The following is a 16,676-nucleotide window of genomic DNA, read 5'->3' as shown; positions in this document are numbered from 1 at the left end:
TGGACTCATCTAAAGCTACACTTCATTTCTAGAAACACTTTTTTCTGATAGTCATTTCCATTATTTTTTTTCTTTTGTTTTTATATCATTTTGGTTTTAATATCAGTGAGGGAATTTTGAGGCAACTGAAAAGCACTTAGAGCTTTATGATTTTGTCCAGCATTAAATAATGAAGTCCTGTGTCCAAGGAATGGATAGATGTGTAGAGCCATAAAACTGAAAACCTGATTGTCTAGTATTTATAGCCTTTCACTCCTTTATATAATGGTGTGTTAAGGTGTGGTATTTTCGGGGTCCCCCATGGCAGGAAGAAAATTATGAATCTGACTCCATGTTCTTAGAAGGCTGATTTATTATTTTAAGTTACTATATTATATAAAAGAATACTATACTAAAAGTATACTAAAGAATAGAGAAAGGATGCTTACAGAAGGCTTAACAAGATACTAATGAAAAACCTGTGACTCGCTAGAGTCTCAACACAGCTGGATGGTGATTGGTCATTGAGTAAAAACAATTCACATGTTGGATAAACAATCTCCAACCACATTCCAAAGCAGCAAAACACAGGAGAAGCAATCAGGTAATTATTGTTTTCATTTTTCTCTGAGGTTTCTCAACTTCCCAGGAGGAGAAATCCTGGCAAAGGGATTTTTCCAGAAAACATGACAGTGACATCAAGGTTCCCTCCATTGCATAAGTCTGTGCCCCTGACAGGCACTTGGGCAAAATTTCTATTTGTCCAACTTCCTGCTCTTCAGCTGTGACAAAGAAGACTGTTCTCCTTCACTCCATCACCTTGAGGATGACACTCATGTGAGGAAATGTAAAATAATTCACAGCAGAGATAAAAGAATGCCTCTTCCCTCATCTGGTCTGTCATGCTAGCTAAGTATTTTCCCAATGAATTTCCAGTCTAACTGTAAGCAATAGGGACTTCAAATGTGTTGTAAAATACTCCACTGATTTTGGAACAATTCTCCCCAACGATATGAAAAGAATTCTCTTCCCGAATTTGAGGGTGGCCAGCTTTAATACAGTCTCAGCAGCAGCAGCAGCACAACAAATAGCAAGTATGACTGTTTGTCAGATCTGCATCTGTAAAGGTATTTCTCATCTGTCTCTAAGATGTATGGAGAGTGTTAATAATAACTAAGCAAGGGTTTTCTTCCATGAACTCCAAGCCAGCATCAGGGATCATACTTCAGAATCACATTATTACAGCAATGGATGATCTATTGCCAACTACCTAAGTACAAAGAAAACTTGCCACAGCTTGAAAGTGCCCACCAGAGACCAATGGTTCCCTGCAGCACTTCATCTTTTTTAAACAAGGGATAAATGCATTTCTTTAAGTCCTCGCTCCAGGATTTTTCTTTTCAGATTTCTCCCAGTGGGGAATGGCTCCTGCTAAAAAATTGTCTGGGGATTCAGGTCGCAGAACACTTGTGTTCTCTGAGATGTGGTGAAGGTTGTAGAGAGCCATGCAGGGGCTCTGGTGCATCCAAAATGTGGCTCATGCTCCTTCTGGTCCCTTCATGGGGTAGCAGAACAAGGAGACTCTACCTACTGCTAATGTTGCTTCAGAGCCAGAGATGCACAGGCAGCATGCCTGGAAGAGAATCTGTGAGCCTTTTCCAAGCCTTGATCAGGACAAACAGGTGAAAATTTGTGGGGAAGGGGGAACAACTTGAAAAAAAAATGGGTTGGGTGATTTGGAAATTTTTGTTCCAGATATTTAGGCTTTGTGAGTGTAAATGAACTAATTCATAGATCAGTTCTTCTCAACTACAGCAAAAAGTAGGTATAATCTTAAAAACCTGTACATATTAATAATTTCAAGTCATAGAGGACAATCTAGTACTCAGCAATGCAACACTTTCCAAAAACAAAGACCAAAGAAAATCAGAGAAAAATCCTCAATTAAAAATACTTAATTACAAATAATTACAATTACAAAATACAAACTGTATTTGTAATTACAATCACAAATACAAATACAAAGATTTCTGACCCCATCATTTCAAAGCCATGTCTGCTGGTGCAATTAAGACAGCCCTGGAGGACAAAGTTCCTCCCTGCCTCTGCCTCCCTGTCTCTCTCTCTTCCATTCCCATCTGCTCCCCTCTGGGCTGCTCGTGTCCTTGTCCTTCCCACAGGGGCTGTGTGGTGTAGAGGAGGAGGAGGAGGCTGCCAAAGGAAAAGGCTGAGGATGTCCTGTGGTGGCTGGACACAGGGTGCAGTTACTGGTGTGCTGATGAACTGTGCTGGCTGCTGCTGCCACGAGGACAGAGCTTGTTTATCCCCACCTTCCCACCGTGCCTTTTGACCAGCACAGAAAACTGATGATCTCGTGGCATGCCAGGTCAGGGAGTTCATCTGGCAGCAGAGTAACTGTTAGAGTAACAAGAGGAATATTTTCCTGCTGGTTTAGGTCCATTTGCCTAGAGATATGCCAGCCCAGGGAAGCAGGATGGAAGTGTGCCTTGGATAGGGAGAGCCAGAACTGGCTGAGCATCAGCCACCTGGGCTAGCTCTGCTGTACCCCAGAATCACACTGGGAATTTAGTCTGGATCAGGGGGCAGAAGCTTTTTTAGAGTCTTCGAGGCCTAAGGTCCAGCTAGAAATCTGTTTTTACTCACCTTTGCAGAAGTGAGAAATCAGAGCTGATGCTAAATATAGGCAAAATGAAGGGCACAGGGGAGAATAGCAATACAATTTTAGCTTCCTGAACTAAGATGTGTGAGAGCATATTGTTCTGCTCTGTGCATTTATGCAATGTTTGGGGGTTCCTTACCTATGGGTATAATTCACCATGTCCTATGGCCCAAAATATGCTTTTACTCTGAGAAGCAATAGTATAAATAGCACTGGAGGGATCCAGGATTTTTTCTCATTAGTTTTCAAGTTTCATTTCCAAACAAATGTTTGTTTGGTTTTCCCAGCTGCCAGGATCTCAGCTGAGATTCAAAAGATAACTGTATTTATTTGCATATCAGCATTGATCTTTTTCCTTCAAACGTATGACAGACTAATTTTTACACCAGTGACATTTGTCCAACCTGATTCTCTCAGGTAAAGACAAAATGCAGGTATTACATCAATACATTTTGAAACACTTTGTAAATTAGGCTGCAGAGGAAACTAAGGAATGAAGAGATAATACATCTTATTTCACAGGAACACAGCAGACAAGCAGAAGAGATCCTAACTTGTGTCCTAACTTCGTCCTGTCTCAATTAGACATTATTATCAAATGTTATTTTTTGGAAAAAAAAAGGAATTTTTTGGTTTTTTTATAACAAATAGAATGCAGGCTTATATCTTTCTTCTGCTGATAAATTCTATAGAGAGAAAAAACTCCAACAGTTTTCACCAGAAGGAAAAAGCTGTTACTACAGAGTTGTCAGATTTACTAACAACACTTTATTTACTGTTATAAATGGAGCTTTTTTATTTACTTTTCAAACTGGAGCCCATCTTCATCAGAGCAAAAATAAAATAAAAAATGAAACACTAGAAGGTACATTTAGCAGTTCTTGCTCTCTTCATGTTCTAGTTGGTAACTGTCTGCCCTGTTTCATCTAATTAAAGAAATCTAACAGTGTTCATATAAGAGTTTTCCACAGTTTATACTGATTTTGACACTGTTTTGTTTAAGTGATGCAATCCTGAATTGCTGAACAACCTGAGAATAACCACTTTCACTGTTTCTTGAAGAGAAAAAATGATGCATCTTCTTTTATTTTTTTCACATCCTCTTTGTTCCCCTCCCTTCTGTTAAATGTGTGTCCTCAAGCGTACAAAAAAAAATATTTTTGGCAAGAATTTTAAAAGCTGTTGCTGGCAGTTTTGGCATTAAGTTATAATTTCAAAGACTTCTCTGTCTCCCAGTCAGTGACTGAGCAAGGAGCCAAAGCAGCTGCCACTCCTGGGCTGTGTCTGTGTGGCAGAGCAGACAGGTACTGGCTTGTTCTGCCCAAACCTGAGCAGAGCTCCAGCCCAGGAGCTGTGCTGGGGTGCAGCTCCAGCCCTGGAGGTGCAGAGCACCCTGCTGAATGCTCCCGGCCACCTGCAGTGCTTTGAGATCCCAGCCAGTGCTTCCTGTGGGCCCATGCTGCATTGCAACAGCACAGCTGTATAATTCAATTTATTTTTATACTGGGACTGGCTGCACCTATGCTGCTTTCTAAGAGACCAGATGTCTTGGTTTGGAAAGACAGGAGTCTGCTAAGAAAAGGCAGGAGCCTCCCCTGAAATGGAGAATGTAAATCCTCCCTGTCCCTCTGAATTGCTATAAATTTTAAATTAAAGAGGTCTCAGGCAAAAAATATGGGAGCAGGCAATAACAGTTCTTTAATAGGGAAGAAAATAAAAGGATAAAATAAAGAATGCAGTACACTAGAACAACACTGAGAGAGTCAGAGCCCAACCTGACACCCTGTGGATCAGGGTGTTGGTAGCAGTCCAGTTGGAAATGTGGCTGCAGTCCTCCTGGAGTGTCAGGTGTGGTTCTGTTGGAGCAAGGATCCTGTAAAAAAAGGGTGTAGTCTTCCTCTGAAGATCCAGTGGAGGAAGAGGCAGCTGCTGTTCCTCTGGGGAATCCAGTGGAGAAAGCCATGCTGGTGTTTCAGAACCTCTGGATTATATCCGGGTAGCAATGCTTGGCCCCACCCTCTGGGCAGAGCCTCTCCCAGTGGGGTGTTATAGTTCTTATCAGTGATGCAGTGACATTCAATAGCCTGTTATCAGCACATGTGCCCTCCTGAGGATGGAGTGATTGTGGAAGCAATAAGGAAAACTGCCCACTTGACAAAAGACAACTGCCGTACAGATGGTAATAGAATACATCTTGCCTTCTGGAGCACCAGGCCTTGCAGAGAGCTAGGGCCTGGTTTGACTTTTTTTCCTTTTTTATTCCCTGTCTCACTTTGCCACGGGGCAGGTCCTGCTCAAGCTAATGCAAAAGTCTTCATTTTCTCATGTGAGCACAGGATATTGTTACAGGAAAATCTAAACTGGCCTTGGACCTGTGCTTTAAATACGCTGCAGATGTAGCTTCTGAGACAAAATAAAAGTCAGTTACTGTGACCTAAGCCTAAATGCCCTGAGGAAAATTGGCAAAAATGGTTACTAAAAAGTTGTGCTCAGGAGTGCAGGCTTGTAACCTATGCTAGACATTGGGTATCTCCTAATGTACTGTAGATCCATTGTGGTGTAAAAGGAGATGATATTGGTCTATCAAAGGGCATAACCTACTAGGAAGAATTTGATGAATAAAAAAATTGATTTTCTGCCTTAATATGGATTCAAGCTTAGAATAGGAGGACTATTGCTTTTCTCTGTATTTCACAGAGGCATATTCTAGGTTAGGCAAATTTGCCACATCCATTTTGCTCTATAAGATCCTGTGATCAACTGCAGCTTTAACATTATTCATGGCAAACAGAGGAAAATGACAGTGCAGACTTTTGTTTTGAGGCACTAGGAAACAAAGCCTTAGGAAAATACAGTCATTATAATGGTGATACTGAGGATTAGTTTACTTCAACTGAAAATCTATTACACAAATACTATTCAAAGGCCTTTTGAAATATGGTCTTCTTTTCCTTCCCTATTCCTACAGTGTTTCCAATATTAGGCTTTCTGTTATCTTATTACACCATGCTTAAAACTTTATCAACATACTGTGTAAGCTAGAAAGATAACCAGATATGCCTGCATAAAGAGAATGAATAGAATTATACTAAAGAATTTTTTCTGTATGAAACATTTAATAAGCAGACCTTTTTATTATTTCAAGATAATTTGGATTGAAAGAAGTCCTAAACCCATATTTTAATGTATGTAATGTGCATGTAGATATGAATCATAGGAATTTATGACATGATATGTAAATTGCCTCTTACTTTTGTTCTCCATAATCTCCAAACTTTTGTATAACAATATTAAGCCTAGGCCCCCAAAGCTGCAATGAGAGGTATACATTTAGGCACACATATTGACATACAAATTGAGATCCTAAAGATGCCTATGCTGTAGAACTCTTCACTGCTTCACCTCACTTTAGACAGTGCCAATATATTTGTCTTTAGTATTTCCAGATTGACTAGTGCTGTGTGTCCTTCAGGGAGAGGTAGAATACACTTCCAGATTTACAGTCTCAGCTTTACACCACTCATTAACTCCTCACCACTGGCTCTTCCTCTAAACTTCTGAGTACTTTCAGTCTGTAATATGCCATACAACTAAAATAAACAAGTGACACTCTGCAAGTATATTTCATTCACCCATCTAAATATAGGCATACATTGTCTCAGGCTGGGCAAAATTCAGCTTGTGATCAGCAGTTGATTTCTGTTTACACTCTCAAAAAAGCTAAAGTAGGAGGTTTATCCCCATGGAAAAGGTAATTACTCAGACCTCCCATGGACTGTAGGGAGCAACAGCAGTGCTGCCTAAAAGAAAGCTCTGCAAATACAGAACTGTTTTGCAGAAAACCAAACAGTAAAATATCACTAAAATTATTTAAATTACTGAAATCAAGAACCTGAAAGTTAGCTGTCTTGTTTATATTTGATTTGTCTCCATTACAAAGTTGTCTGCAGTACAAGTAGGGTCTATCCATAAAACGTGGGCTATGTACTTAGGTGTACTTCAGTATTTATGGTTTCTCTCAGCTTGCTTCAGACTTGGGGCAGGGGATTATTAACAGACAGGAATTGTTAGTGTGATTTGGGGTTGTATGAGCTCAAGCCAATGTTACAGGTGAGGAACCCTATAACAAGTTATTTATCTGAGGCAAAGTCTAAGCTGGTACTGTGGGCCTTGGTCATTCTGGTTCAACTTTACACTGGCATAAATCAGAATAAACTTTGCTAGTGCCAAAAAACCTGTGCTAGCATAAAGTGCACTGAGATCAGACCTGGACCTCATGGGACTGGGGTGGTGGCAAGTGCTTTTGACAGATTATTTAATGTGTTGCCCAAATCATCTGAGATACATATTGACAATTGAAGTAGTTGAATCTGGATGTGGGAAGGAAACTTCACAGATTTCAGCTTTGTTTGCGTGGGTTGAAAGCGATTCTCCAGGGTGCATCCACCTCTTCTAACTGCTCAGCTGTAAGTCTGACTGAAGGCTGGAGAAACAAAAAGCTGCCTATGTAGACTAAACCACTTGGCTCCATGCCCTCCTCAGTGTTTACCCAGGCTGCAGTCTGTTTTAGCAGAAGAAATCAAAGAATAAATATGCTCTAAGGTCTAAAGACTCTCTCAACTATGTAAAATCCAACACAGAGGCTGGGAAGGGCAGCTGCTTGTTTGCATTCCTGGCATCCACGGCTAATGACTGGAAGAAACTGTAAGAAATGTTGGTTTTGAGATGCATTAATGTTTAAAGGAAAACCACAGCTAACAGAACATTTTTTTCTTCATTTTTGCACTTTCTGTGCTCTTTAGACACATATTTGAGATGCCTCATACCCAACATTCCTTATGCAGCATGTGTGTTTGTTTTTGTTACTATGCTGATGTCTCCAGGCAATTTTCAAGGTTAAACTCTGCAAGGCTGTATCTTCCTTTGGCCCAGGGTTTTCATCTCTCAGACGCATTTGACTGGCCCTGGTGACTTAACTTGGGTGTTGCTCTCTCAATTTATTTCCCAGTATATGAAGACTATTGCTCTCTCCCTCCTTTCTCCAAATTGGAAAAAAAAGTGAATGGCAAAGCTTTCCTTGCAGTAAAATATATTTGTAGCACTCTATACCATAGAAAATTTTCTTTTCAGATTTGCAAGGCTTCTGAACACATCTGGGCTGTAAACATCAGCACTGAGAGACATTTTGTGTTTACAAGAGGAGGTCTGGTCAGGGGAACTGAGGACAGAACTGGAAGTATGAATTGCTAAACTTTCTCCATCGCTACCTGTTTTGTCCTAACAGAACTTCTTAATATTTATAGTATCTTGCTAATGGTTATCACATCTTTCAGTATTAAGGTGGGTAGAAGACAATGGTGCACAGCTCATTTTTTGGACTGGTCCCCCGTTAGAATAACTGAAAGAAATGAAAAGATGAACAGCCTTTTGTCTGTGTTGGCCAAAGAAAGCCTGTGCCACACTTACACCAGTGGTTTTTCTCCAACAGCTGGTCCACATCACAAAGCACAAATATCCCTGTATGCCTCAGTAGGCCAACAAGATGGAAATTCCCATTTTCTTCTACTTTAGCAGAAAGTGAGAGCCTCTGGTCTTGCATTAAGAAACTATGAGCCTTGTTTTCCATACTGAGGTGCTGCTGAGATTTGATGAAAATTTCAGAGCAAAACTGAGCTTTTATTTTCCCTGACATTTGGTGTTGTCAGCACCCAAGCCTATATAGACTTTCTCCAGTAGGAAGACCAAGAAGATGAAATCCCAGCTCACTTGAAGTTAATGGCAAAGCAACCATGGACTTTACCAGGGCCATAATTTCAGCACCTAACACCATAAAGCAGTCTTTGGTACAACTGAGTTCCTAAATTGCATTTGCTGAATGGCTTATTCTAAGGTTTCTCAGTGGTTTTTGTTCAGAAAGTACCCACAGTGGCTTCTGGCTTCTTTTTTATTTCCTTTGTAACAACACACTTTATTATGGCAATTTAACAAATTAATTTAAGGGTTTACCTTAGTAAAAGATATGATAATAATTTTCTAAACTTGCAATAGCACAAAATCACCACTATTAGGGTTCCATAGGATTCTCCATGCATTAGCAAATGTAATTTTGCAATCAGAAATCCCCTCATGCCCCAAAAGCAGGACACAGAACTGTCTTTTTCAGTAGAAATACGTTTTAGACTAAAGCAGTTGAGTCCAAACTAAGCTAAAAATCCTTACCAACTGCTCCATATATCAGGACCAATCCTGAAACTGAGCCTTTATTTTGAAGGTTCGTTGAACTGGAATTGAATCAGGACAAGTTCAGCTGCCCCCAAATCAGAGCTCAGAATCTTTTGCTGGTATCACTTACTCCATGAAAATAAGATAGATGTCTCATCTCAAGTTATTTTGTCAGCAGCACCCCAAAGCTGGAGATGCTGTGATTAGTAGGAAGGTAGGAAGCTGATTTATGGTTAGAGAGAGGATAGAGAAAACTAAAACTTCTTTAGAATAAAAGTAGATGAGACCATTTTTGCATGAAGCAGGTGGGAAGGATGGCACAGGCTGACAAAGAAGGAGGCAAAACTGGCTTGGCAGTGATGTGAAGTGCATCCATGAGGTGACTGAGACTAAGCTGTGCCTAAATGAATTTCCAAACTACAGCTGTGACCCTCCAGATCCTGCCCCTTAGCTCAGAACTGAGAACTTGTTATCCAGTAACACAGCCTTTTTTAGCAGTCTCACAATGCAATATATTTAGCAAATTTTTTAACAATTACATATCATGGCATGCAACATTACCCATTGCCATGTGTAATACTGCATATTACATAGGATGCAGTTATCCTGTGTAGTGTATAATTCATCTAAGTATCAAGGATATGGGATTAAGCACATATAGTTTCCATGTGAAATCTAAACTCATCTCATACAAATCAGTAGTAAAATCAGCACCGCAGATTCAGCTGAAAATAGGCTTGAAAAAAAAGGTCAATAAAATTTTTACCTGCAAATCACCCAGAGTAAAACAAATAATGTTGTTTAACTCTGTACAGTCAAAGAAAGAATCAGAAAAGGAAAGGAGTAACCTGAAAATCATTCAGCATCTTGTCTGAAAGCATTAATAGAGAAAACAGACTTTTTTTTTTTCTGAATCATAGAAGCACAGGAATGAGAAAATTCTCACCTGATGTCCACAAAGCTGTATAGACATGAAATGCAACATTGCTAGTAAATATATATACCCCTTAATCAAACTACTGGAGGTAGAAACCCACAATTTTATAAGAAAACATCAAATAAAATTACAGTGCAGTTTATCAACAGACATTCTCTGTGTATCTCTGATTATATTTATTGTGGGTTTATTCTGCTGAGCTGAATCCCACTAATAGTACCCAGGGAAATATCTATTTGCTTGATTTGTGAGGAGTTATTTTTATTCACATTTCAGCTTCCCAATTGCAGATGAAGCTTTATTCAATGAAACCTATTAAAAGCACAGACAGAGAACTCTTCCCTGCCTGGTGGCACATTCTGGCTCTGTCTCACCCACAGGGTGATGTACAGGTACGTACAGACAGGGTGGCATGGGCCGGTGGGTTTGGTGGCTTATGTGGTGTATTAGAGACAAGGTTTTATAAAGTTGTCCATTCACTGCAGACCAGCTTTCTAGAAAGCAGGCTGGACACAAACTGTGCTCTAAGCCATGTTTCATGTGGACAGCTTAGAAGGTTGTGCTAGACCCAAAGTTGCAGGCTGGTTTATCTGTCTTGTTGGTAGGCTCTTAGGAGAGTACATGTGTTTATTACACCCCTGGCTGAGCTACATGCAGTAGTGTCTGGAAGATATGATGCCATTATTCTTAAAAGTACCAAATAAAGTGAAACTAACTGAACTGCAGTTTATTTGGTTTCTCCTGGTCTCACTTCATGGTGTGCAAAACAAGATAAAAAAAGGAGGCAGTTGCACAGAGCTCATGGCCCACCCTTAGCTCTGGCAAGCACCCAAGCATGCTCATGGGACTAATGGGCAGAAATTGTGTTTCCTCAAGAAGAACTCCTGTGGCTAAGGTGGCATTTGCATGGAGGGCTGGTGTGGCCCTCAAAACCATCCCTGCAGTTGCACCTCAAGCCCAGCCTTGGCCACAGCCCACCCCTGACTTAAGGGCCCTGAGCAGAGGTGGCACATCCAGTTCTTGGAACAGCCCTGGTTCAGGCTGCTGGAGTGTGAGATGTTTACAGCCTGGGGGAGATTTATGATGATGTGTTTGTAATTTATGAGGGTTTTCCCCTTCTTTTCCTCTCCCTCTCTTCCCCTCTCCCACCCTCCCACCTTCTGTCACTGGCTACATTCTAAATCATTGATGTGATTCTCAGTCATTCTTGTGCCAGGATATAAATCACTCACCTACCAACAGCTATTCACGTGGCTTCAGCAAAATGCTTCCTGTGTGGTAATTTGAAAGGCAATGAGGGAAAACTGGTACAGATCAATAATGTAGGATTTTTGGGGTGTTTACCACAGAAAATGGATGTTTTATCTTTTAGGATAAAACATCTGCTGCAGCCCATTACAAATAGAGGAACTGGGATTTAATGGTGGGTCTGGCACGTGGCACTGTTATTGTCCTAACTAAATAAAGAATATGTGTTTACAAGGAATACATTAATGCTTGATGAGGCATGGATGGCACCATATCATAAAATATCAGTTGCTTCATGTATTTATGAGGTGAACAGTGACTTTTCTACATTTTTCTACATTTTGTAGAAAAGTCTGTCTTGCATTAACAACCTCATGATGAGGAATTTTATAGCCTTAAACACCAAGGACACTGAAAAAGACACAGATAGATGCTGCAGAGCCTATAAGGAAATACGTTGTCTGAAAAATATTCCTATTGCTGCGCTGTGCTTTTGATTTCTTATTTTCCCCCTGTGGGGCTGAGGTGAGCAGACATAAACTTGTCCTTCCCAGGAGAATCAAGCAGAGCAGCATTGCTCTCCCCTGCACTGCAGAGTGGCACTTTCTGTGTCTGAACCCTGCAGTTTGTCCCCTGGCAACCCAAGCGTGATGCCCTTACTGCCACCACCCCTGCCCTGGGTAAAATCAACCCAAATCTTCCTGGTTCCTTCCACAAGAGGGGCCCTGAGATGCCTCTTTGGAGCACTACAGGAAAAAGTAGTGTGGGTTTATGGGATGCTTTTAGAAGAAATGACCTACCTTCAGAACACCTATGTTAAGGCTATTTCTGCTTTTACAGTGTAATGTTTTTTAGTCCTTAAAAAGAGCTAAGGGGAATGTTTTCTTACTTGAGACAACATCTCTTAAACAGTCTATGAGGAGCATCAGATTATATCCCTACCTGACCTGCAAAGAGAAGCCCTTTATGAACTACTTTTATTTTTTCTGGGTTTTGGAGATGCAGGACTGTGGAGGTGATAACAGTAGAAGATAGGTTTTGAAAAGAATAATTTTGGCAGCTTTATGCTGTGCAAACTCACACCTTTTTGCTTCCACAACATTCTGGCAGTGGGGTGCAGTGCTTTTGCTTTTTTTTAGGCTGGAAGTAAAGTTTATTATTGTAACCCTTTTCTTACTCTAAGAAATGGGTCCCCTAAGCTGGCATGGCATGTAGTTTCTAGAATACTGTTGAGTAAGGGATACAAAATATTTCACTTGACACTTCATATTGCCCTGATTGCCAGCTTGAAAATTGCAACAGCAGTGACAAAAGCTGAAAGACCCGTTCTGCTGGCCTGATTCATAGGAAAACAATATATTTTTGCTCAATCTGTCACAGCAAAATCCCCTTGAAATGTTACTCAACATGACTGGATTGCAGAGTCAGGTCCTCTTTGAATAAAAGTCTTTAACTTTCAGAAGAACTCAAGGAGTATGGTTTCATCATTTTAGAAAAAAAAATATGCCAATGGAGAAGAGATTAATTTTCCCATCTCCTGTTGAATCCTTGAAGACTTTTATATGATTCAGTATGTTTTATGAGCTGCGTTTCCAGGGATGCTGGCAGAAAACAGGGTAATCACTCTTTCACCATCATGTCAGCCTTATTTTAACTGGCCTCCACTGACTTTTGGGAAAATGAGGAGCAATTGGAGCCATCAACCAGCTCTGTTTGTGCATACCTCTCTCTGGTACCTGACCTCACCAGTCCACCTGCTTTATCGACTTTACAGCACACATGGGCCACATCAAATTATTCTGGGAGGTAGGAGCAGGGAAAAGCATGGAACAACTTTGTCCTTTGAGTGGGGGAGGCAGGAGTCCTCCTGGCAGCTCAGCCAGCAGAACAAGCCATTTTCAAATCTGCAACTTGCTGTGTTTTCTGCCGGTGGCTGTCTGGAATGTAAGCTGGCAGTAAAACCCTGCCCTTCCCCTCCCACCTCTCCTGTATCTGCTTCATTTTATATGTTTTTACCGGATGGGGAGATAAAATGTATGATAATTTTTTAGATTGTCCAAGTCAGTATCTGCTGTTCATTTAATCCTAAAAAGATGCTTCATACATACTCTCTGTGCATGTATTGTATTCTGTGTTCTCTGATAGGGATGCAGGTGCACAAGTATAAATCTCCAGTACCCTCCTAAATGCCTTATGCAGTCAAGCTGTCCCTGGGTGAATTGACAGAAAGGAGCTTAAAAGCTCGCTTTCCCTTTTCCATTCCCTTCCAGAGTAGTTCCTGGGTTATCCTTCCCTCTGTGTTCAGACACTTGACATAAAAATAATTTTATTATCGATCAACCAAATATACATTCTGAGTCTTAAACGCTGCTGTTTGGGTCAGCCCAGAAATCTCTCCTCCTGCTTCTAATCCCGACCTGTGACAGATGCTAGGGGAAAGGGTGACAGGATAAGGATGTGAACAGAGTGACCTTGAATTTTCTGAACTCTTCAGCTCACAGAAATCAGCTGCTTTGGGGCTTGGAGATGTGAGTTGCATGCAGATGATTATTCAGAGGTGTCACCAATCTGATGTGCACTCAGTCAATCACTTTCTAAACCCTTTTTCCTGTGGTGTCTCTTTCCACAGGCTGTCAGTGAATGCCAGGATGCTGCTCTATGCTGTATAAGAAAGCATTTCATTCTGCTTGCTTTCAAAATTGCTCTGGATAAATTCACTGGGACCTCTTTGGCTCTTATTTTATGAGAAATAATAAGTCTCATGGCTTATTTAATCTGTTCCATAGTACTTGGAATTTTGCAAACCTTTGTCATATGCTTCACATAGAATGCTGGGATGAGTCTTTATATGGGAGCTGTTTCATTCTCTGATGATCCATATTGCCCCTCTCTCCACCTTTCATAGCTCTGTTAGACTGCTTTGGAAATGGGGTGACAGGAGTGATTGCACTATAAAATTACACAGTGACATAATGACTGATTTTTTGTTCCTTTCTCTTTTTGGCTACCTTGGAATGTTGCAATTCAAACTACGAATCTGCAGACTTGCGTAGTACCAGATATCCAGGCTTTAGTGACTTAAGTTTTCTAGTAACTATTTAAGTTATGCTAGGTCTTCCATACAGAATAGAAACTGATTTTCTTTTTGTTCTTTAGCTTATACCTAAAGTATAGCACTGAGAAAAGGAAGAAATTAAAATGCTTAGGTATGTTCTAATTGTAATTCTTAGTTTTCTGATATGATGGAGCTCAAATTTGCAGCCTGCATGAGTTGTACTGTGTTGAATTTAATATCTTCAACTGTTCCAGAACTAAATATGACTCATTCCAGACCCCAGAAAAGTGTAATTATATGGAATGAAGCCCACATTTAGAGGAGGAGATGGAAAACTTGTTCTTAAACCATTTGTTGAAAGCTGAGTAGAGTTTGAAACATTAAGAGGTGCTCCCAAGGAAGATGGATTAGTGACCAGAATTCAAGAAAAGCAGTCAGATGTGAATTATAAATTGCATTTGTTCAAGGTTCTGTGGTTTTTCACATGGGCACTTACATGCTACAATATAAAGCTATAAATATGAGGTATAGTTTCCAGACTTTTTCCCTTCACTTTTTGTATCTGTCTTACAGGCAGAATGAATGTGGTGTGTTTTGTCCAGCTGAGCCCATCCATGCAGCCCAGCACAGCTCAGAGTGCCATGGACAATTTGTAGCACAGAATTTACAGCCAATATGCAAAATATTAACGTGACAGCCATCGACCCTGCCTGGGCCTGTGAGCACAGCCAGCACCCAGTGCCTGACATCGCACTCTGCCCTGCCTGCCAGTCTGTGCGGGAACTCAGGACATCCCTCTGGCTGCCCTGGATGGCTCAAGCCCCTGCCAGGGGGCTCAGAGACCTGGACACGAAGCCAAAGACACCTGTGGCTTTGATTTTAACCCATGGAGAAAATTACCAACTTTATATGAGGGTTCACAAGCCATGGGAGTTTAAGTAGAATGATAGTTAGTTTGTTACAAGAGAGAAAAGTAGAATTTTGAGTTTTTAGAATGGGGGTTCAGAGGCCAAGATGGAGGGATTTGTGCACGCCTTGTCCTTCTTTCTTCTTCTTAGCCTCCATCTTCTGGGTGGTGTTGGCACTTCTGGATTAGAGCTTGGTTTAGACTAGAAACACACTGTCTAACATAGGTGATAGGTATTGGAAAATTATTGTAAACAATGTATACATACTTTTTAGTATAAAAAGATAACGCTGCCCCAAGGGTGCTCAGTGTGCCTCAGACCAACTTGCTAGACAGACCTCAGCAGGTCAGAAAAAGAATGTTATAGATAACTAAGAATAAACAACATTGAAAACCACAGCCAAAAAAATCCTGACTCCTTCTTCCATCTTGGGGCTGGGAAAAGAGACTTTCTAACACTTCGGGGTCATCTCAACCACAGAGACCCCCAGTAGTCTGGCAGAACAAGGCTTTGCTTTTCTATTGTTCATTGTCAGGAGAAAAGTCACACGACACTGCTGCCTGAAGGCTGGAGTGGGACCAGGAGCCAGGGACCATAATCTTTGTACCTGTGAATAATAAGGTGTGTGCCTGTGCACTGGCAAGGATCACAATCACAAAATATGTAGTTACCTCCTTTTCCATGCCATCAAGGATTAAGGAAAAGTCCTGCCCACTGTATGAGATCCAGCTGTTTCAGGTGGCTGGGTTCTGGGCTCTGGCTGCTTAGAATGAATGTTCTGCAGCAAGTCTGCACCTGGGATATCTGTTTTGAGATCCAGAGATAAGACACCAGTCCTAAATCCAGAGAGTTTGAAAATATACAGGATTTGAAAATTGGATGCCATGTAACAGTAATTCGGACAAATTTTTAAAAATCTTTCCCTTTTTTTTTCCTGTGGAGATTATTGGTACTTCCATTAAACAATAGTGATTGTTTATTTTAGTAATTTAAAATAATTTTAATGGAAATGTATGCTTCCCCATGGAAAACATGGTAATTTCTTTTAAAGAATTATCTGTGCTTGAAATTCCTGAAGGTTTTGCTTAAGAGAAAGGTATTTTTAAAAGAGTCTTTCAAAGAAAGTTGAAAACAATCCAAAAACCTGTCCAATTTTCCAACCAGTTCTACTCCATGAATTTGGAGAGCACTGGAGGGCCCTTTGAGAAAACCCCACGTATTTCTCCTGTTTGCTTCTATGTAGGATTGGAACTATTTTGTTTGACATTATGTGAACTCTTTCCTTGTAGCAGCTGCTGTTTCTTTATGCATCCTTGAAGCGAATTAAGGCAAACAGAGACCATTTTGAGTGAAAATGTGCTTGCAAATACAGAATGGCTAGAAAAAGTAACAATTCAATAGATTTTTTGTACATTGGATCAGCATGCTAGAAATACACCATTGCTTTTTGTAAGACTTTGATATTTCACATAAAGTGCCCTAATATTTGGGCTGTTCTGTTTCTCTCTGTTTCCCTTACCTCTAGACAGGACTGAAGTATATCAGATAAAAAGTTGTAAAGATGATAATAATGGATGAAGTATTGATAAAGAAAGAGAATTAGTTTTGTTTTTCCAGTTTCTTTATTGAATATTTACGTCTCTTTTC

Source organism: Melozone crissalis, unplaced genomic scaffold (assembly GCF_028551555.1).
Source record: "Melozone crissalis strain CALT ecotype California unplaced genomic scaffold, PUWL_Pcris_2 ptg000013l_1, whole genome shotgun sequence".
Lineage (NCBI taxonomy): Eukaryota > Metazoa > Chordata > Aves > Passeriformes > Passerellidae > Melozone > Melozone crissalis.
The sequence above is the reverse complement of the archived record's forward strand: the minus strand, read 5'-3'. Positions refer to the sequence as shown.